The 25,000-nt window shown below is 39.0% G+C and overlaps 1 protein-coding gene across 3 annotated transcripts in view; it reads left to right on the top strand.

The window, feature by feature from the left end:
- Positions 1–25,000, top strand: part of LOC115226186 (cytospin-A) — a 193,900-nt gene that overhangs the window by 5,092 nt on the left and 163,808 nt on the right. For all 3 annotated transcript variants that reach the window (XM_036514995.1, XM_029797190.2, XM_029797192.2), the window contains exon 2: positions 5,425–5,672. The gene's annotated coding sequence lies outside the window, so the exon portion shown is untranslated. The remainder of the gene's footprint in view (positions 1–5,424; positions 5,673–25,000) is intronic.

Genomic DNA, 25,000 nt, shown 5'->3' with positions numbered 1-25,000 from the left:
CAACGTGAAATGAAGCAGCTTGCTTAAGGACACAGCATGCTGCTGGGAATTGAACTCCTGACTTTAGGATCATGAGCCAGTTACCCTAACCACTGAACCACGTGCCTTCACCTTAAGGGATACATAGGGCCAACAAAGTGTAGGTTTCACACTGTTGTCCACCTAGAATTTGGAGGACAAATTGTTGATCTCTAACAGCAGGAAACCTTTGGTACTAGAAAATAGCCAAAATTCTATTGAAACGGATTGCCTTTTTGGGGTTGAGTAGCCATTTTTGGGTTCAGTCCTACTGTGTGACATCTTGGCCAAGTGTCTTCTACATTAGCTTTGGACTGACCAAAGCGTTGTCTTTGGATTTGGTAGATGGAGACTGAAAGAAGCCTATATGTGTATAAGTATGTATATCTGTCTCCTTGCTTTGACTTCTCATATATATATATCTGTAAATATAATGTGACAATTATTCAGTAGCAATGATAAAACTCTCGAATTTTGGATGTCATGGCTACCGAATAATTGTCACATTATATTACAGATAAAATCCTCTATTTACATAATATCAAGGTCTCTTTCATTCTTTTGTTGTCTTATCATTACTGTCAATATATGTATGTGTATATATATATATATATAATATATATATTATATATATATATATTATATAAAAATACAAACTGGACAAGAACGCAAACATTAGAAGACAATACAAAAAACATGATGGGACATTCGAAGCTTCAATCTTCAGTCAAGAACTGGATCAGCCTCGCAATTTCGGATGAATATATATATAATATAAATCTTTATAATACTAGCATTAGCATCGCCCGCGTTGCTCGGGTTTGTAGGGAAATAACTATATAAGCATTTTTAGAGAGTTACTTCCCTTATAATTCGGGCTTTCTTAGCCATTTTTGTTTTGGTGTCTTCAAGCCATGAAGTCGTTGTTCTAAAAGAACGCTGGTTTCCTTCACAACGCATTACGACGTTGTTTTTCTTTACACTCCCTTCCCCACAGCTTCACGAGGGAGGGAAGGGGGAGAAGCAAACAGTGCAGGTGTGACCATGGACGCCAACTCCGCCGCCATCGACATACGATCCATTTTATGCATTAAAATGGAATAAAAAAGTTAAATTATTTTTAAAATCGTAGACTCATCGTTGACGCGCGCTAATAGTCAGACGGGCTCGATATGAATCACGACTATAAGATACCCGAATTTGGTTAAACTGCACCGCAAAATGTGGGAGTAGTTAGGAATCTAAATCGAAGGGGACAGACACTCACACAACTAGAGTTTTATATATATAGATATGCATATATACATACGTATATGTACATACCTACATCCATATGTATATATACATGCATATATGGGTACAGGACATCAAAAAAATGCCGATTACAGTGAGGAATGAAAACATAAACATGGAAACTAATATATAATATACATACATATCTAAATATAATTGTTGTTGTTATTAAAATATACAACTCAAACCATGATGAAATGAGCGCATTAAGTATTTTGTGTTAAAAATTATGGGTTTTTTGTTTGTTTGGTTTTATCTTAATGGGGTCAGATAACAGTTATCTGTTCTCGTTGACATGAGAAGGATTTATAAGCTTCAAGAGAACATGGAATAATTCTTTTTTGGAAGAGTGGATCTCAAAGCAGATAAGCTATAAATAACAGTGGGTGGATATTGAGCTGAGAAAAGCCTCTTTGGGTTACACTGTTCTTTATAGCATACGTTTCCAAAAAAGAACTATATATTATGTATATGTGAAGGCACGTGGCCTATTGGCTAAGGGTGTGGCGCTCATGATCACAGGATCATGGTTTCAATTCTCAGACCAGTGGTGTGTTGTTTTCTTGAGCAGAACACTTCATTCCACCCGGTTTCAGTTTGCTCAACTGTGAATAGGTAACCCTGCAATGTACTGGCATTCCATTCAGGGTGAATGTTGGCCTGCTCGCCTGACCTGCAAGTTGGTATCAACAGAAAGCGGATACGATGTGAAGGAGCACATTGTGACTAGCACTATAATTATATATTATATATGTGTGTGTGTATGAGTGTATGCATGTGTGTGTATGTATATAAATATAGTAAAATTATAGGCGCAGGAGTGGCTGTGTGGTAAGTAGCTTGCTAACCAACCACATGGTTCCGGGTTCAGTCCCACTACGTGGCACCTTGGGCAAGTGTCTTCTGCTATAGCCCCGGGCCGACCAATGCCTTGTGAGTGGATTTGGTAGACGGAAACTGAAAGAAGCCCGTCATATATATGTATATATATATATATGTGTGTGTGTGTGTTTGTCCCTCTAGCATTGCTTGACAACCGATGCTGGTGTGTTTACGTCCCTGTTACTTAGTGGTTCGGCAAAAGAGACCGTTAGAATAAGTACTGGGCTTACAAAGAATAAGTCCTGGGGTTGGTTTGCTCGACTAAAAGCGGTGCTCCAGCATGGCCACAGTCAAATGACTGAAACAAGTAATAGAGTAAAATATGTACACACACACACACACACACACATATATAAACAAATTCTATCAGTGGAACATATTCAATATACATGTGTAGTTGAAATACTAGAAGCTGTAGTTTCCATCAGAGAAAAATGTTTTATAAATGTATCATGTTTTTAAAATGTCCTGCAGAGACTTGGCAATCCAAATTGCTGCAGATCACAAGAGCAACAAATACACATTTCTTTACCCACCGCTCCCTCTTGCTACTGCTTATCAATTGTCACGTACTCGTGTCACTTCCGAAGCTAAAAGGAATCCACTTGTTCAAGTATTTACTGATAGTGTAAAATGTCTGCTGGTTTTCAATGGCATCACATAGACAGCTCATGTACACAGCAGCTGCAGCTACAGGGAATTATATGTTGCCATCGTGAGGTGGCGAGCTGGTAGAACCGTTAGCAAGCCGGGCGAAATGCGTAGCCGTATTTCGTCTGCCGTTACGTTCTGGGTTCAAATTCCGTCGAGGTCGACTTTGCCTTTCATCCTTTCAAGGTCGATAAATTAAGTACCAGTTACGCACTGTAATTGACTTAATCCGATCGTCTGTCCTTGTTTGTCCCCTCTATATTTGGCCCCTTGTGGGTAATAAAGAAACATATATGTTGCCATTTTGGTCACTTCTGGGGCGATTTTGTTTCTCCCAGGTCTGAAATGTAGGTCGGGTCAGGGATCTCAATCACAGACTAAGGACACCTGTTAGTGGTACCATGTAAACCAGTACCACTTGTTCCATGATTGATTGATTCCCCCACTTGGGTAGCCTGCTACTCTTGGGAAGAGGGTGGCTGGACACCCAACAGGATAAAAATAAGGCTTGTTGAAGCACTCATGAGTTCCTTGTGGGGTCAATAGTTATCCAGTTGGGAAAGGTAATGGTAACCACCCCAATATCCTTGGCAAGAAAATACTTTGAGAAAATGATGCTTTTTACGGTGGCACGTAAAAAGCACCAACCGACCGTGGCCGTTTGCCAGCCTCGTTTGGCACCTGTGCCGGTGGCACGTAAAAAGCACCCACTACACTCACAGAGTGGTTGGCATTAGGAAGGGCATCCAGCTGTAGAAACACTGCCAGATCAGATTGGGCCTGGTGCAGCCTTCTGGCTTCCCAGACCCCAGTTGAACCGTCCAACCCATGCCAGCATGGAAAGCGGACGTTAAACGATGATGATGATGATGATGATGTTGAAAGTCACATCAGAATAAGACTGTGGCCTAATCCAATGGAGGTACTCTCACTTCGTCTGGCGGGGGTGGGGGGACTCTGCTTTGCCCAGTGGGGGAACTCACACTTCATCTGATGGGAGAACTCTTGCTTAATTAGGAAGGCCTTTATTGTTGTGCCACCAATGCACTGCAAAAAGCAAAACCTGATGTCAAGGGCTGAAGTCTATTGTTTTCTTTTTTCTTTTTTAGCATGGAACCACTATGAAGAGATTTTTCCCAGATGAAAATTGCATCTACTGCAGCTTCGACTACACACATACATTGTTATGTTGATAGTATTTTTACTCTAGGGCTGCTTCCATTGCATAATTCAAACAAATATGTCACCATTTAATGTGTGTTTCCCATGCTGGCATGGGTTGGATAGTTTGATTGGAGCCGGTAAAGCCGGGAGCTGTATCGGGCTCCAGTTATCTGCTTTGGCAGGGTTTTCTCAGTTGGAGTCCCTTCCTAACACCAACCACCTTACAGGGTGCACTGGGTGCTTTTTGTGTGGCCCCAGAACTCGTACTTTTTACCTGCTGCTTAAGCACAGGTGTGGTTGATGGTAAGAAGTTTATTTTTCAACCATATGGTTCTAGGTTCAATCTTGCTTTGCAGCACTTTGGGCAAATGTCTTTTACTATAGCTTTGGACCAACCAAAACTTGTGGATGTAAACAAACCAGCACCTTGTCAAGTGATGGGACAAGGATCCATCCATCCACGCATGATGGAATTCTACACAGTTTTCATCTATCTACAAGATTTACTCACAAGGGGAAAATGTTTTATAAATGTACTAGCACTATGACCCGGCGTTGCTGGGTCATAGTGCTAGTGCATGCATATACAGCTGCGTGCATGCACACATACACGCAAGTACTGTCCAAATCTCTGACCAATCACATACAGCTAGCTGGCATTCAATTGGCATATCAAGTTTCGGGCATTTTGATTGGGTTTTGGATAGAAAATTCACAAAAAGGTCACTTCTATTGATTTTTTAATGGCTTTGTGGGGTGACTGGGGAAATGTAAAGATGTGCATGGCCACCCTTGGACGGTTTTGAATGACCATAGAAAGTGTGAGCCCTCTAACTGAAAAATTGTGGATTTGTATAAAGGACACACACAGACAGACATTTTGCCGTTTATATATATAGATCCTGTTAAAAAACATGCAATGCACTCCAGAGTGTTTGGCAAAAGAAATTTCTTCACCCACCGCTCCCTGTTGCTGCAGCTTGTCAATTGCCACGTACCCATGTCACTTCTGAAACTAAAATGAATCCACTTGTTTCAAGTACTTACCGAATGTTTCTAAAGTTGAAAGGATTCTTATAAAAACCAAATTCCGGCAGAATTGTTGGCATGCTGGATAAAATGCTTAGCACTGTTTCTTTCAACTTTGCGTTCTGAGTTCAAATTCCACTGAGGTTTATTTTGCCTTTCATTGTTTTGGGGTTAATAAATGAGTACCAGTTAGGCACTAAGATTGATGTTATCAACTAGCCCCTCCTCACAAAATTTCAAGCTTTTTGTCTATAGTACAAATAAAAAATTATAAAAAATGTTGCTGGTTTTGAAATTGAATTTTTTTTTTTATATAATTTAAAAAAAAATCTGAATTAATTTAATACTGCAATTGATTTATACATTTCTATTTCTTCTTAATTAAAGAATCTCATTTGGAATATTGGATTACAACAAACGAATTGGATTAATTTTGGATTTACCTAAGGAACGGAAATAATATACCAGCGGAAATATATATTTGGAATTATACAGATAAAAGTGTATATAAAAATCTATATACACACACACACACTTGGAACTGTATATAAATCTCCACTTAGGCATATACAGCCTCTAGTTTAAAAAGAGAGAGTGAGTCATACTGAGATTCAAGGATTTTATACAATAGAATGGTAAGTTCTGGTTTTTTCTTATAGTTTCTGGTCCTTTTTTAATGCTTTAGGGAGACGTAGTGCTTGTGATTGATTTATTTAAGATAATCATGTTGTGTCTTGGAAGCTGGAAATTGTGCAAAACATGCAAAACTCTGTGTGTATACACACACACACATATATTTTCGAAAAAAGTTAATTTCTATGTTTTTGTTTTTATGTTTTCGTTTCTCATTGTGTTCAATGCTTTTTTGATGTCCTCTACCCATATATGCATGTATATATCACGTGACCGACCAGACCATCAGATGTTGTTACACATCGCTGGTCACAATGCGCTTAGCATTGTTTTAGCCTTTGAATGATGCCACCCCGCTGGCTGAGCGAGCAGGCCAAGAGAAGAAAGAGTGGGAGAAAGAGTGGTGAAAGAGTACAGCAGGGATCACCACCCCCTGCCGGAGCGCCATGGAGCTTTTAGGTGTTTTCGCTCAATAAACACTCACAACGCTCGGTCTGGGAATCGAAACCGCGATCCTACGACCGTGAGTCTGCTGCCCTAACCACTGGGCCATTGCGCCTCCACATATGCATGTATATGTACATATATATGTAGGTATGTAGATATATGTATATGTCTTGCAAACAACTTGCACATGCAAGTGCTACCAGTCAAAAGCTCCGTATATAGGAAGCTAGCAAGTGTATGGGTCATCAGGAGAGAATGCACGCTGTTTCGGGGCCTACCTCTCGACGGCATCAATGCTCACTGATATGAGGTCCCGCTTGCTAGATCAGCTGGTTATGAAGTTAAGCTCAATATACTTCTAGCCATCGCTCATCGTCTCTTTTTAACCAAATCCAGTGGCTAGCCTTCTCCACTGTAGATTGGATATCAGTCATGGTGGTTTATATATATATGCATATATATATACATTATTTATATTATTGTATGATCGAATGCCACGCATCCTTTTCCAAGTAAGTTTTATCTATATATATACTGTAGGTGCAGACATGGCTGTGTGGTAAGAAGCTTACTTCCCAATCACATGGTCCCAGGTTCAATCCCACTGTGTAGTACCTTGGGCAAGTGTCTTCTACTATAGCCTTGAGCTAACCAAAACCTTGTGGGTGGATTTGGCAGATAGAAACTGGAAGAAACTTGCATATATATATATATATATATATATATATATATATACTGTTGTGTCTGGGGAGAGTCACTTTCTTTTTGTGCCTTATAATATAACACACTCACCGGCAAAATTTCCACTTTTTTCTTATTTTTATTGTCCCGAAATTTTCGTTGTGTCTTGCAACCTTTTCAATAGTTTTGACCAAGACACAACAAAAATTTTAGGAAATAAAAATAAGAAAAAGTGGAAATTTGACTCACCCCAGACACAACAGAATATGCTTCAACACACGAACTCATATAAAGAATCTTGCAAACCAAATCCCAAACGAAATATATATATAATTCTCTTAAATCCCCTACTCCGTTGTATATGCACACTGACGTTACCCATCCAGCAGAGCTTGCTTGCTTTATTTCAAGCCTTTCACAAGTCCTCTGTAGTCATAGTGTTTTGCTGTCATGTAGCATAAATGTTCATACTCAAGTTTCATAGAATCAGCCTTTCACTCTTAGACAGACAACAAAGACAGTGGAGGCACATGGCCTAGTAGTTAGAGCAGCGGACTTGCGGTTGAGGGATCGCGGGTTTGAATCTCAGACCGGGTGATGTGTGTGTTTATGAGTGAAACACCTAAGCTCCACGTGGCTCCGGTAGAAGGTAATGGCGAACTTCTGCTGACTCTTTTGCCACAACTTTCTCTCACTCTTTCCTCCTGCATCTTGCAGCTCACCTGCAACGGACCGGCGTCCCATCCAGGTGGGGAACCTATACGCCAAGGAAACCGGGAAACCGGCCCTTATGAGCCAGGCATGGCTCAAGAAGGAACAAACAACAAAGACAGTTACTCTCTGAACTTTGCTCTGCTTATTTTCATTCTAGCAACTACACTTTCAGAACTTTCTCCTCCTCTGCTAATTTGGTCGCCCCACCCCACTGAGCCTTGACACGTCTCCACCATCTCTCTCCCCCTCTCTTCTTTCTCTCCTTTCTTTTTCTCCACGTATGATATCCCTCTATTATTCTTTTAATCTTTCATCAACTGGCACAAAACCAACTCTCTCCATACTACTCCCCCTCACTCCCCAGTTGAGGTTACTTTTTCCTGTCTTGCAACATTACCTGGCGACCCCACCAGTGCTGGTGCCACATAGAAAAGCACCCAGTACACTCTGTAAAGTGATTGGCATTCTCTCTCTTTACTCTTTTACTTGTTTCAGTCATTTGACTGCGGCCATGCTGGAGCACCGCCTTTAGTTGAGCAAACTGACCCCAGGACTTATTCTTTTGTAAGCCCAGTACTTATTCTATCGGTCTCTTTTGCCGAACCACTAAGTAACGGGGATATAAACACATCAGCATTGGTTGTCAAGCGATGTTGAGAGGACATACGCAAACACACACATATACATATATACGACGGGCTTCTTTCAGTTTCCGTCTACCAAATCCACTCACAAGGCTTTGGTCAGCCCGAGGCTATAGCAGAAGACACTTGCCCAAGGTGCCACGCAGTGGGACTGAACCCGGGACCATGTGGTTGGTAAACAAGCTACTTACCACACAGCCACTCCTGCGCCTATTAAGAGAGGAATTGACCTATGACAGTCATGCCAAAACAAACTGCAGAACCTGGCACAGTTTTCTGGCTTGCCAGAACAATCCAACCCATTCCAGCACGGAGATCATACATTAAATGACAATGATGTATGTATGTCTTTGTCTCTTCCTGGGCATCACTTGATCTTCAACAATCTCTATTGTGTGTTGTACACAATGGCTGTCTGTAGAGCTGAGAAAGGCAAAGCATGGACTGAAGGCGTGAGTCAGCAGAGACTGCTAAGCTGTCTGAACACCTGCTACAAGAGGTGCCCATTGTTTTCAGATCTGTACAAAGGAAAAAGTGGGTCCTTAGCAAGACTGGAAAACCGTATCCGTCTTGCTCATGTTGAAGAGAACAATCAAACGAGGGCATTGCTAGATATCAAGTTGGAGGAGCACATATTTTATTTATATATATATGTGTGTGTGTGTGTGTATATGTGTGTGTGTGTGTGTGTGTATATATATATATGTGTGTGTGTATATATATGTGTGTGTGTGTATATATGTGTGTGTGTGTATATATGTGTGTGTGTGTGTATATATATATATATAGAGAGAGAGGTGTGCATGTATAAATATGTGTACATATAGTGTGTATTATAGTGTATATTTGTATATATATGTATACATGTGTACACACACAAACTATATACACACGTCTATACACTATATATACATGTATACACATCATCATCATCGTTAAATGCTGATGTGTATACATGAATATATAGTGTATAGACATGTGTATATATAGTTTGTGTGTGTGTGTGTGTATATATATATATACATACATACACACATGCACATACTGTATATAAAAAAGGATTGATGGAGACAGCTGGTCTCCTCAGCTGGAGCATCTGTGATCACAAGGCCACTGGATTGGGTCTGACCAGGTGGTGGCAGGATTAAGCAACGTGCTAGCAACTACTATACACTCACATGCTGTATACGCCCACAAACGAAGATAATCCAGGGCAGGTGTCTTAGGGGTGACTGTTGGGAATGGGGGGTGGGGTGTAGGGTATGTTGTGTACCTGGTGATGATTATTGTTTTGCCTGGGGTCTGCCTCAAATTACTATATTTGATGTGCCCTTTTCTGATATAAGACAGTAGGGTGTAATTTGAGGGAGATTTGGCTGATATTTCTCCCTGGTAAGGTGGCGAGCTGGCAGAAACGTTAGCATACCGGGCGAAATGCTTAGCAGTATTTTGTCTGTCATTACATTTGAGTTCAAATTTCGCTGAGGTCGACTTTGCCTTTCTTCCTTTCAGGGTTGATAAATTAAGTAATCGACTGGCTCCCTCCCACAAAAATTCGGGCCTTGTGCCTATAGTAGAAAACGTTATTTCTACTAGGTCTAGCTACCATGTAGAGGTCTCCCTCATTGGCTCATACATACATATATACATAAATAAGAGAGTAGGGTGTGATTTGAGGGAGATTTGGCTGTTATTTCTAGCAGGTCTAGCTACCATGTAGAGGTTTCACTCATTGGCTCATACTTACATATATACATACATAAGAGAGTAGGGTGTTGTTTGAGGGAGATTTAGCTGATATTTCTAGCAGGTCTAGCTACCATGTAGAGGTTTCCCTCATTGGCTCATACATACATATATACATACATAAGAGAGTAGGGTGTTGTTTGAGGGAGATTTGGCTGCTATTTCTAGCAGGTCTAGCTACCATGTAGATGTCTCCCTCATTGGCTCATACATACATAAGAGAGTAGGGTGTTGTTTGAGGGAGATTTGGCTGTTATTTCTAGCAGGTCTAGCTACCATGTAGAGGTCTCACTCATTGGCTCATACTTACATATATACATACATAAGAGAGTAGGGTGTTGTTTGAGGGAGATCTGGCTGCTATTTCTACCAGGTCTAGCTACCATGTAGAGGTCTCCCTCATTGGCTCATACATACATATATACATACATAAGAGAGTAGGGTGTTGTTTGAGGGAGATTTGGCTGCTATTTCTAGCAGGTCTAGCTACCATGTAGATGTCTCCCTCATTGGCTCATACATACATAAGAGAGTAGGGTGTTGTTTGAGGGTGATCTGGCTGTTATTTCTACCAGGTCTAGCTACCATGTAGAGGTCTCCCTCATTGGCTCATACATACATATATAAATATACATAAGAGAGTAGGGTGTTGTTTGAGGGAGATTTGGCTGTTATTTCTAGCAGGTCTAGCTACCATATAGAGGTCTCCCTCATTGGCTCATACATACATATATAAATGTACATAAGAGAGTAGGGTGTTGTTTGAGGGAGATTTGGCTGTTATTTCTAGCAGGTCTAGCTACCATGTAGAGGTCTCCCTCATCAGCTCATTCATACAATATTAAATGTACATAAGAGAGTAGGGTGTTGTTTGAGGGAGATTTGGCTGTTATTTCTAGCAGGTCTAGCTACCATGTAGAGGTCTCCCTCATCGGCTCATTCATACATATATAAATGTACATAAGAGAGTAGGGTGTTGTTTGAGGGAGATTTGGCTGTTATTTCTAGCAGGTCTAGCTACCATGTAGAGGTCTCCCTCATCGGCTCATTCATACATATATAAATGTACATAAGAGAGTAGGGTGTTGTTTGAGGGAGATTTGGCTGTTATTTCTAGCAGGTCTAGCTACCATGTAGAGGTTTCCCTCATTGGCTCATACATACATATATACATACATAAGAGAGTAGGGTGTTTGAGTGAGATTTGGCTGCTATTTCTACCAGGTCTAGCTATCATGTAGAGGTCTCCCTCATTGGCTCATACATACATATATACATACATAAGAGAGTAGGGTGTTGTTTGAGGGAGATTTGGCTGCTATTTCTACTAGGTCTAGCTACCATGTAGAGGTCTCCCTCCTTGGCTCATACATACATATATACATACATAAGAGAGTAGGGTGTGATTTGAGGGAGATTTGGCTGCTATTTCTACCAGGTCTAGCTACCATGTAGAAGTCTCCCTCATTGGCTCATACATACATATATACATACATAAGAGAGTTGGGTGTGATTTGAGGGAGATTTGGCTGCTATTTCTACCAGGTCTAGCTACCATGTAGAAGTCTCCCTCATTGGCTCATACATACATATATACATACATAAGAGAGTAGGGTGTTGTTTGAAGGAGATTTGGCTGTTATTTCTACCAGGTCTAGCTATCATGTAGAGGTCTCCCTCATTGGCTCATACATACATATATACATACATAAGAGAGTAGGGTGTGATTTGAGGGAGATTTGGCTGCTATTTCTACCAGGTCTAGCTACCATGTAGAGGTCTCCCTCATTGGCTCATACATATATATATACATACATAAGAGAGTAGGGTGTTGTTTGAGGGAGATCTGGCTGTTATTTCTAGCAGGTCTAGCTACCATGTAGAGGTCTCCCTCATTGGCTCATACATACATATATACATACATAAGAGAGTAGGGTGTTGTTTGAGGGAGATCTGGCTGTTATTTCTAGCAGGTCTAGCTACCATGTAAAGGCCTCTCTCATTGGCTCATACATACATATATACATACATAAGAGAGTTGGGTGTTGTTTGAGGGAGATTTGGCTGTAATTTCTAGCAGGTCTAGCTACCATGTAGAGGTCTCCCTCATTGGCTCATACATACGTATATACATACATAAGAGAGTAGGGTGTTGTTTGAGGGAGATTTGGCTGTAATTTCTAGCAGGTCTAGCTACCATGTAGAGGTCTCCCTCATTGGCTCATACATACATATATACATACATAAGAGAGTTGGGTGTTGTTTGAGGGAGATTTGGCTGCTATTTCTACCAGGTCTAGCTACCATGTAGAGGTCTCCCTCATTGGCTCATACATACATATATACATACATAAGAGAGTTGGGTGTTGTTTGAGGGAGATTTGGCTGCTATTTCTACCATGTCAAACAACTATGTACTGACTCCCAAATTACTTTTGATGATGATGATTGTAGTGGCAATACCAGTGGTGCTATTGTTTAGCCACGGGTCAGCACCACTGGAGTAGACTAGTGATTGTGGGCACTCCAACAATGACCATCCCACTTTTAGACCTGTGTCTAAGATTCCATTGTCTCCTGTTCTTTGTTTTAAAAATGTTAAGCTGTGTCGGAAAATTTGCTGTGTTTCTTGTAGGTCAAGTGACCTCATACAGCAAGTGTTTTGAAGCTGTTTTTGTTTATGAAAGCAGATCTCTTAAGTGTTTGTTTAGCATGTGTCCACCAACCCCCCACCCAGCTCCTAAACGATAGCAATCATCATCATCATCATCATATCATATAGGACGTCAAAAGATGACACACACACACATCTGTAAGGAAATGAATTTTGCTGAAATATTTTAAGAAATTTGTGGGGGCTAGAAGCGTGGTTGTGTGAGGAGTTGATTCCCCAATTCCGTGCCTTCAGGTTCCGTCCCTCTCTATGGCACTTTGGGCCAACCCACTTTGGTTGTAGCATTTGGTAAACTGAGGCCTCACAAGTGGTTGAGTACATACGTCTGTGCACGCATATGTGTGTGTGTGTGTCTATGCTTGTGCATGTGTGTGTGTGTGTGTGTGTCTATGCTTTCACGTGTGTGCGTATGCTTGCACGTCTACATGTCTGCATGCATCTGTATGCCTAAGTTTGCATGTGTGCTTGCACGTGTGTATGTATATGTGCATGCCCGTCTGCATGCCCATGTGCGTTTATGTCTGTGAGAACTACCCAACGGATTTCATTCCAGTTCTACTCCGGCCTTACTTAGGGTCCATGCAGTGTCATGGGCCAAAATAATTTTCAACTTCTTGCCTATATATATATATATATAAAATATGAATTAGAGATAAAACCACTATTGGGCAACTCAAACAGTGATAGACATAAACCAATACATAAATAACAAATAATATAAATATAATCAGATAATTCATATTTTATATATTTATACTGTGAAATTTGATTTAATACTAAATCTAATTTTTCCCTGTAAGTTTGGAGCTATACTCCCTAATATTATTATATATATATATATATATATATATATATATATATATATGAGAGCACTCTGTCGGTTACGATGATGAGGGTCCCAGCTGATATGATCAACAGAATGGCTAGCTCATGAAATTCACGTGCAAGTGGCTGAGCGCTCCACAGACACGTGTACCCTTAATGCAGTTCTCGGGGATGTTCAGCATGACACAAAGTGTGACAAGGCTGGCCCTTTGAAATTCAGGTACAACTCATTTTTGTCAGCTGAGTGGACTGGAGCAACATGAAATAAAGTGTCTTGCTCAAGGACACAATGTGTTGCCAGGAATTGAACTCACGACTTTGATTGTGAGACAAATGCCCTAACCACTAAGCCACGCTGGTCTTTAGGTAGTTTTAAAAGGATTCACTCAGTTAGAGGCCTTCAGGCCTGGTCCCTAATTTGAAAATGTTTTTCTCCTTTCTTCCTCACTGGTATCAGAGGCCCTGCAAAAATATAAGGGGCTCAGATATTGCCCTTCATTTCCTAAGTAGTAAAAATAAATGCCCATGACAGGTATGGCTGTGTGGTTAAGGGGTTTGGTTAGCAACCAACTTTGCTTCAGGTTCAATCCTACTGTGTAGCCCCTTAGCTGAGTGCCTTCTACAACCCAGGGCCGACTAATTTGGTTGATAGAAACTTAGCTAAAGCCCACTTTTGTGTGTATATGTTCACTTGTCTCTCACTGTTTACAACTGTTGTTAGTTTGTTTACATCCCCTGTAACTTAGTGGTTCAGCAAAAAGAGAATGATAAAAAGCCATATTTCAAAAATAAGTACTGGTGCCGATTTGAACAAATAAATTTAACAAGGTGGTGCTCCAGCATGGCCAGAGGCCAGCGACTGAAATGGGTAAAAGAACTAAAGAAGAATGTGTCCTTCCTCTTCTAGGAGTGTAGGCTGCGACTCGAGGGAGATTTGGCTATTTTCTGGTGGTGGGTAAAGGTGGTGTCAAGGGCAGGTTTAGTCAGTGGTGGTCATGGCAGCAGTAATGGTGGTTGAGTGTGAGGACAAGTTTAGGTGGTGGTAGCAGAGGTGGTTGTATGAGGGCAGGCGGTGGTGGTGGTGGAGATGAAAATTTATTTGTTAATAGTACTAAATAGCTTTTACCGTCACTAATGAGAAGTGAAGGCGGATAAGCCAGCGGCGCCACCTATTGATTATTTCTGTCACTTTGTTCATTATAATTGTAAAATACACCTTAGAAGAATGGCTGTATAATATCTCTTTCTCTCTCTCTCTCTCTCTCTCTCTCTCTCGCCCCACCTCTCTATATATGTGTGTGTGTGTGTATATCAAAATGTATGTAAATGTGTAAATGTATATATATATATATATATATATATATAGCATAATTGCATGTATGTAGTTAAATGTGTCTGTGTAAGCATAAAGTATGTGAATGTGTATATATTTATATATTTGTGTGCCTGTATTTATGTATATATATCTGTGCATTTGATGGAAGGCGGATCTTAAATGATGATGATGATATATAGACAGATATATTTGTAATTCGTTTTCGTTGTGTTTCAAAACACACAGTTATATTGTGAATATAGCTTTAGATATAAACGTAAACTATTTAAATACCTGTGTATATGAGTATATGTATATTATCTTATTTAAATGGTTCTGGTGAAGGTGCATGGCTCAGTGGTTAGAGCGTGGAGCTTATGATCGCGAGGTTGTGAACTCGAATCCCGGACTGGGCTGCGTGTTGTGTTCTTGAGCAAGACACTTTATTTCATATTGCTCTAGTTAACTCAGCTGTAGAAATGAGTTGCGACATCACAAGTGCCAAGCCGTATCGGTCCCTTTGCCTTTCCTTTGGATAACACTGGTGGCATGGAGAGGGGAAGCTGGAATGCATGGGCGACTGCTGGCCTTCCATAAACAACCTTACCTGGACTTGTGCCTAGGAGGGTTACTTTCTAGGTGCAATCCCATGGTCTGTGTCGTGACCGAAGGGGTCTCAGAAATGGTTCTGGGTTCTAACAAAGGCCAAGTTTCATGGCTGGAATTTAGATAGAATAGCTACTTGTTGAACTTCAAGAAAAGCTCGCACATTTTATCTGTTCCTCTTGTAGATTATATTTGTGATGTGCATGTTTTGGTGAATTTCTTTCTGAAATTTTCCAGATTGCCATGTAACCCTATTCTTACCATATTTCTGTATTTCAATACACTGCCTCTGTTTCAATTAATTTTGAAAATAATGAATTCCCAACCACATGGTTCTGGGTTCAACCCTGGCGCATGGCACCTTGGGCAAGTGACTTCTATTAACCCTTTAGTGTTCGCATTATTCTGCTAAAATCCTCTCTTTTGGAGGCACAAGGCCTCAAATTTTGTAATGATGATAATAATAATGATAATCTTCTGCCAAAATTAATCCTTTTTTATCCACTTTGTTTTGAACTAATCACGCATTATCTTGTAGCTATGAGATTTTGATGAGGTAGCTGTTAATTTTTAAAACGATGTTGTAGGGTTGGTGTGAGAGACCAGATCTGGCCAGTTTGAACATAAAACAGGCAGAATACTTTTGGCCGGATATGGCCAGTTTAAATGCTAAAGGGTTAAAGCTCCAGGCTGACTAAAGCCTTGTGAGTGGATCTGGTAGATGGAAACTGAAAGAAGCCCGTTGTCTGTGTGTGTTTGTGTCTATCCCTCACCACTGCTTTACAACCAGTGTTGGTTTGTTTGCATCCCTGCAACTTAGTTTAGCAAAAGAAGCTGATTGACTAAATACCAGGCTAATTTTGAGAATATTCTTTTATTAGTTTCAGTCATTTGACTGCGGCCATGCTGGAGCACCGCTTTTAGTCGAGCAAATCGACCCCAGGACTTATTCTTTGCAAGCCTAGTACTTATTCTAACAGTTTCTCTTGCTGAACCGCTAAGTTATGGGGATATAAACACACCAGCATCGGTTGTCAAGCAATGTTGTGGGGGACAAACACAGACACACAAACATATACATACGCATATATATATATATATATATATACGATGGGCTTCTTTCAGTTTCCGTCAACCAAATCCACTCATAAGGCTTTGGTCGGCCCGAGGCTATAGTAGAAGACATTTGCCCAAGGTGCCACGCAGTGGGACTGAACCCGGAACTATGTGGTTGGTAAGCAAGCTTCTTACCACACATCCACTCCTGCACCTGCTGAATTTGGTAAAAATATCTTTGTCATTATACAGGTGGCGTTTGAAACAAAATCTTCCATGCAAATATCCTGTTAATTTAATTTAGATCACTTTAAAATAAAATGTTTTTATCATAAAACCAGGCAGGTGTGGTCCCATGCTTGTCTGGTATCAAAAGGGTTAATAGAAACATGATGGAAAGATCCGGAAACTAAATCCTATGAAAAGGTTATTTCTATTGATATACAAAACCTTTGTTTCAATTAATTTGGAGAATAATAAAGAATTTGATATGTTTATGTCCCCATAACTTCGCAGTTCAGCTAAAGTGACTGATAGAATAAGTACTAGGCTTACAAAGAATAATTCCTGGGGTTGATCTATTCGACTCCAGCATGGCCACAGTCAAATGACTGAAGCAAATAAAAGAATATCTAGGGGCCCGCTGCACACTATAACTATGTGGTGGCCCCTAAGTTATTTTTTTTTTATGTCTATTTTGAACCTTTTGGTTGAAATTAAGGATAATCTATGGAGGGGTGTGTGTTTAGGAGATGTGGAAACCCCTGTATTTTGCATGAAGGTATAGAGGTACCCAGGTTTGTGTTTGGGTATCCAGTAAAGCAATTCAAAGAAGGGAAAGCTTGATAGTCAGCCCCTTACCGACTTTGAGTAACCTTGTTTCTGAAAAGTCAGTCAAGGCCCTGTTATGTCAAAGCTGCAGTAGAAATATTTTTGGGGTGTCTTGTTTTTGTTTCTCACAGGACATTTAGTAATGGGTGCTCTCTATCCTGGTAATGGGTACCCTAGCTAGTGACATGTGTTGTACAATTATCATTTTGAAGGGTATGGCTTTTTAATCTGAGAACAGGAAATGGATCTTTTCAGTTTGAGCGGCAGTTTTTTCTAGCGGTGTCATATGAAATTGTCACCCATAATTATGACCCTAGTAGCGATCTATTGCATTTCAATTTGTTTTAGGGTTAGGGTTAGGGGGAAGGGTATCTTTTTTTCTTCACAAATGTAAATAAACCCAATCTGTTTCTTAAACGAGGGACATATTCATATGGCACAGAATGCTTTTTAACCCAATAGACGTCATTGATTGGTTGAAATTGCAGAAACTGAAGAAAAAAACAACAACAAATATCTTACAAACTATAGAATTTTCTCAATAAAGCCAAGAGTAAAATATGTTTTATAAACACATTCTACCAGTATACGAAGTTTAAAAGTGTTTAGTTATGTGGAAATTATTTTTTAAAACTGCCGGTCAAACCGAACAGATCCCAGGAAATAACATCAAAATACCTGTGATATTTTGTTTCTCTATTTTACCATTTAGTGGGGGAAAGATCAGTACCTGTGAGCCTTTTGGTTTTTTTAAGGCTTTCATGACTGGTGGAAGAAAGAGAGGATGTTATCCTCAAACCCTTGACCTAGCCTGAATGATTGTAACAACAAAAGGGACCCAAGGGCCTGATGTTGGTGTTAAACCCTTTCAGGGATAAAGTCTACCTCTCTGCACACAACTCCAGAGATGAAGCAAACAGCAGCCCCGACATTGAAACAAAGGAGGATAGAAATGAATTTTACTAGTCCCACTATCAAAGTTTTCCCCTTTTCTATTTAAGTTTCCCTATCTTGGGATCAAAGTCCCCTTTCTCCAGTGATCTAAGTTCTTTTTTTTTTTTGTTTCCTCTTCTGTGATCATACTTCATCCACGATTGAAGTATCCCCCCATGATCACCACCACTTGCAATCTAAGTCCCTCACTGCCAAGTGCTCCCTTTTTCCCACAATCCAAGTTGTCCCTCCTTATGTTAGCCCCCTTTTATTACCTTCCAAGTCCATTCTTGTCCCAAGTATCCTTGCAATCACGACCCAAGTCCCCCCTCTCTCACAGTCCAAACCCCTCCCTTGTAATCCCCCCATGCACCCACCCTGATTAAACTCCCCTGAAATGCATTTTCCCCAGAGAGGAATTTCACAAAAACTATATTTTGTTTTATTCATTGTAAAAGACGCGGGGTGAGGAGAGGTGGAAGTGACAAATGTGAACGTCTCGGTTGCCCTGTCTGTCTGTGTGTCCGTGTGTCCGTCTGCCTATTGAATTTTCATAACATCATGGCAGAGTAACAGCTTAATCTGGATTATATTCGACGCAAAACAAATATTTGCATTCATTGTAATTCAAGTACGGCTGTTGCTGCTGTCGAGCCATAAGTCAGCCACGTCACCTCCTCCACCTCTGCCACATTCCTCCACAACTGGACAGACAGACAGACAATTTATTATCCTGATTCATCATCATCATCATCATCATCATTTGCAGTCTGTGTTCCATGCTGCCATGAGTCAGGCGGTTTCCCAGGGTCCCCTGGCACCAAGGACTGCATTGCATGGTGCCCTCAATGTCTCCCTTAGTAGGGTCTCTATGGCTGGATGCCCTTCCTAATGCCAACCACCACAGTGTATTCTGGGTGCTTTTTTCATGGCACCAGCACTGTTGGTGTTGCCATGCAGGTTGCAGGACCACAAACCCAGAAGGAGTTAGGGGTGATGGTCAGCTTTCTGCTGGGGGACAAGGGCTTAAAGTATTAGAGAAGTGGGAGGACTCTAGTGCCTCGTTTGTCCTTTGTTTTAATGGTATTGCTGCTATTTCTAGCAGGTTGAACAACCAGAGAGATTCCGTTGTTGTTGAGGCCAGTTAGATCAGACGTTCCAGCTGTGACTCTCCTGTCTTACATTTGTAGCATACCTAGGACTACATTATCTAATGCGGCCTTCCCTGTTATTGTTTAGCCCCAGGTCAGTCCTGATCCAGCAGACCTATGATCAAAGATATTCCAGTGGTGACCATCCTGTCTTTCATTCTGGCATAGTGTATCTAGGACTACATTATTTAATGTGTCCTTCTTTGTCATTGTTGTTTAGCCCCAGGTCAGTCCTGATCCAGCAAACCTATGATCAAAGATGTTCCAGTGGTGACCATCCTGTCTTTTATTCTGGCATAGTGTATCTAGGACTACATTATTTAATGTGTCCTTCTTTGTCATTGTTGTTTAGCCCCAGGTCAGTCCTGATCCAGCAAACCTATGATCAAAGATGTTCCAGCTGTGACCATCCCATCTCTTGTTCAGGCACAGTGCATCTAGGACTACATGTTGCTGGTGTCATGTTTAACTTCCATGTCAGTTCTGATCCAACAAACCTTTGATTAAATATGTTCCAGCTGTGGCCATCCCATTGACTACATTATCCAACCAATCCTTCCTATTTTTATCACAATAGCCTGTAATGTAACTGCTATTTCTAGCACATCAATCAATCATATAGAGGCTTTCTCATTGGCCTACAATGGTGAAAAAGAGGAAAGAGAGGAGGTTATATTTTTAACATTTTATTTTGCTATTTGTTGGTTTTTTTTGTTTGCTTCTCATATTCTTTGGTGCGGGGTTGACCTTGACCTTGTGTCTCAAGTTAATCTGTTGTTCTCGTTATTCAGGCAGTGAGATGGCAGAGTTGTTAGCATGCTGGGCAAAATGCTTTGCGGCATTTTGTCTGTCTTTGTTCTGAGTTCAAATTCCACTGAGGTCGACTTTATCTTTCATCCTTTTAGGGTCGATAAATTAAGTACCAGTTGAATACCGGGGCCAATGCAATCCATTTATGTCCTCCCCCAAAATTGCTGGCCTTGTGTCAAAATTTAATATTATTATTATTATTATTGTTATTATTATTATTTTTATTATTGTGGTGAGCTGGCAGAATCGTTAGCATGTCGGGCAAAATGCTTAGCGGTATTTCGGCTGACGTTACATTCTGAGTTCAAATTTCTGCTGAAGTCGACTTTGCCTTTCATCCTTTCAGGGTCGATAAATTAAGTACCAGTTACACACTGGAGTCGATGTAACTGACTTAAGCCCTTTGTCTGTCCTTGTTTGTCCCCTCTGTGTATAGCCCCCTGTGGGCAATAAAGAAATAAAAAAAATTATTATTATTATTAAGAAGGTGAGCTGGCAGAATTGTTAGCACGTTGGGCAAATTGTTTAGCAGCATTTTGTCAGTCCTTAGGTTCTCGGTTCAAATGCCACCGAGGTTGACTTTGCCTTTGGCCCCTCCAGGGTCACTGATAATATGTACCAGTTGTTCACTGGGGAGGGGTGGGGGTCGATGTCATTGACTAACCACCACCCCCAAAATGTCAGGCCTTGTGCCTATAGTAGAAAGGATTATTATTATTACACAGTAAGTTGGAAGAATTGTTAGCACACTGGGTGAGACGCTTACGTTCTGAGTTCAAATTCCGCCAAGGTTGACTTAGCCTTTCATCTTTTCAGGGTTGATAAAATAAGTACCAGTGAGACACTGGGGTCGATGTAATTGACTCGTTCCCTCCCTGCAAAATTGTTGCCCTTATGGCAAAATTTGAAACCATTATTATTATTATTATTATCATTACCATCATCAACATGGTTCCAGGTTCAGTCACACTTCGTGGCACCTTGGGCAAGTGTCTTCTGCTATAGCCTCGGGCCGACCAAAGCCTTGTGAGTGGATTTGGTAGACGGAAACTGAAAGAAGCCCGTCGTATATATATATTTATGTGTGTGTCTGTGTTTGTGTGTCTGTGTTTGTCCACCCAATATCGCTTGACAACTGATGCTGGTGTGTATACGTTCCCGTCACTTAGCGGTTCGGCAAAAAGAGGCCATATAATATGTACTAGGCTTGCAAAGAATAAGTCCTGGGGTTGATTTGCTCGACTAAAGGCAGTGCTCCAGCATGGTCGCAGTCAAATGACTGAGACAAGTAAAAGAGTAAAGAGTATTATTATTATTATCATCATCATCAATATTATTATTATTATTAATAGTTGTAGTAATAGTAGTAACATTATTTCTTTTGTGTTGTGTGGGTGTGTGGGTGTGTGTGACTGAAAGCATTGGTATGACTTATTGCCAACCGATTCAGTGTTTTGTGTGTGTGTGTGGTATCTTTTGTGTTCTCTGTATATTAGTGAATATGGTGTGTGTGTGTGTTGGTGAATGTGTGGTAGCTGTCTTTTTTCTTGTGTTTGTGTGTGTGTATGGTGTCATATTGTGTGTTGGTGTTTGTATCGTGTATACATGTGTGTGTGTATTTGTATGTGGATGAATATGTATTGATTGTGTGTGTGTGAGAGAGAGAGAAAAGAAAGAAAGAAAATGGACAGACTACAATTTCAGTTTATTTCTTGCCAACCAATAATGTGTGTGTGGGGTCAGGGAAACAACTTACTGCAGTGTGTATTGACAGCAGATTGTGTGTGTGTGTGTTTGTGTGTGTGTGTGTATATATATATGTATGTGTATATATGTATGTATATATATATGTATGTATATATATGTATATGTATATATGTATATGTATATATTATCTATATATATGTATGTATATACTATATATGTATGTATATATATATATGTATGTAATAATATATATGTATGTATATATATATAAGTATGTATATATATATATGTATGTATATATATATATGTATGTATATATATATATGTATGTATATATATAATATGTATGTATATATATATATGTATGTATGTATATATGTATGTATGTATATATGTATGTATATATATATATGTATGTATATATATATATGTATGTATATATATATATATGTATGTATATATGTATGTATATATATATGTATGTATATATGTATGTATATATATATATGTATGTATATATATATGTATGTATATATATATGTATGTATATATATATGTATGTATATATATAATGTATTGTATATAATAATATATATGTATGTATATATATATATGTATGTATATTATATATGTATGTATATATATAGATGTATATATATATATGTATATGTATGTATATATATATATGTATGTATATATATATGTATATATATATATATATATGTATATATATATATGTATATATATATTGTATGTAATATATGTATGTATATATATGTATGTATATATGTATATATATGTATGTATATATGTATATATATGTATGTATATATGTATATATATGTATGTATATATATATATATATGTATATATATATATATGTATGTATATATATATGTATGTATGTATATATATATGTATGTATGTATATATATATGTATGTATATATATATGTATGTATGTATATATATATGTATGTATGTATATATATATAATGTATGTATGTATATATATATGTATGTATGTATATATATATGTATGTATATATATATGTATGTATATATATATGTATGTATATATATGTATGTATATATATATATATATGTATGTATATATTATGTATGTATATATATATTGTATGTATATATATATATTATGTATGTATATATATATGTATGTATATATATATATGTATGTATATATATATATGTATGTATATATATATGTATGTTATATATATATATATATGTATGTATATAATTGTATGTATATATATATGTATGTATGTATATATATATGTATGTATATATATATGATGTATATATATATATATGTATGTATATATATATGTATGTATATATATATGTATGTATATATATATATATATATGTATGTATATATATATGGATGTATTATATATATATATATGTATGTATATATATTATGTATGTATTATATATGTATGTATATATATATGTATGTATATATATTATATATATATATGTATGTATATATATATGTATGTATATATATATGTATGTATATATATATATATGTATGTATATATATATATATGTATGTAATATATATAATGTATGTATATATATATGTATGTATATATATATATATGTATGTATATATATATAATATGTATGTATATATAATATATGTATGTATATATATATAGTATGTATATATAATATATATGTATGTATATATATATATATGTATGTTATAATATATATTTTGTATATTATATGTATGTATATATATATGTATGTATATATATATGTATGTATAATATATGTATGTATATATATATGTATGTATATATATATGTATGTATATATATATGTATGTATATATATATGTATGTATATATGTATGTATATATATATGTATGTATATATATATATATATATATATGTATGTATATATATGTATATATATGTATATATGTATATATATATGTATATATGTATGTATATATATATGTATATCATCATCATCATCATCATCATCGTTTAAACGTCCGCTTTCCGCGCTAGCACGGGTTGGACGTTTTTGACCGGGTCTGGGAAGCCAGGGGCGCACCAGGCTCCAGTCTGAATCTGGCAGAGTTTCTACGGCTGGATGCCCTTCCTAACGCCAACCACTCCGTGAGTGGATTGGGTGCTTTTTTACGTGCCACCTGCACAGGGGCCGGAGGGTCCGGCATCGTCACGATCGGTTCGAGCATTTAAACGTGTCAGCGGCACATGGGCAACGAGGTCCGGGGTACTTTGGGGATCCGGGGTACTTAGAATGAGTAGGGGGTATGTGGAATTGCTGCAGAAAGCAGCCCGGGTCTTTGTAGTCACAGCATTTATCGTCACTGAGTAACGTAATTAGGTAGAGGAAAGAAATACAGATATTCTAGAGTTGAGTTGGGGAGGGGGAGGTCCAGTTGAGGCGGGTAATATAGGAGGGCAACCAGTGGGGAAGGTTGGGGTAAGGAGGAACGATGGTAGGAAGGGTTGGTGTAGGTTCCTAAGAAATAAAGACATTCGTTATCGTCACTGAGTAACGTTATTAGGTAGAGGAAAGAATACAGATATTCTAGAGTTGAGTTGGGGAGAGGGGGGGTCCAGTTGAGGGTCGGTAATATAGGGGAGCAACCAGTGGGGAAGGTTGGGGTAAGGAGGAACGATGGCAGGAAGGGTTGGTGTAGGTTCCTAAGAAATAAAAACGTAGGATATTACGAGGCGGGAGGGTGCTAAAGGGGATAGTCGGAATGAGGCAGTGTCAGGAGGAAGCATAAGATCGGTGGCAGTTGATGAGCTATGGCGCTAGCAGCTTGTCTTTTCACAGTGAAAGCATATGAGGAGAAGGGGGTAGTGGGGGAGGAGGAGGGAGTAGGGCGTACCCGGTGTAGATGAGTAAGGCGTTATCCGGTGTAGATGGTGAGGACAGGGTATACTGGTATTGGTGGTGGGGGTGAGGAACAGTGTTCACACCGGTATTGGTGTGGGGGTGAGAACAGTGTTCATCGGTATTGGTGGTGGGGGGGGGGGGCGGGCGCACCGCCAATGGCTAGAGATGGGAAGAGATGGGAAGAGATAGGATTACGGCTTGAGGTAGCCTGGCCTAAGGTTAAATTTTGTAGAGAGAGAGGTAGAAAGATAATCAATCAATGGGCGAAGGCTTGAAG

Source organism: Octopus sinensis, linkage group LG29 (assembly GCF_006345805.1).
Source record: "Octopus sinensis linkage group LG29, ASM634580v1, whole genome shotgun sequence".
NCBI classification, from domain to species: domain Eukaryota; kingdom Metazoa; phylum Mollusca; class Cephalopoda; order Octopoda; family Octopodidae; genus Octopus; species Octopus sinensis.
The sequence above is the reverse complement of the archived record's forward strand: the minus strand, read 5'-3'. Positions and strand labels throughout refer to the sequence as shown.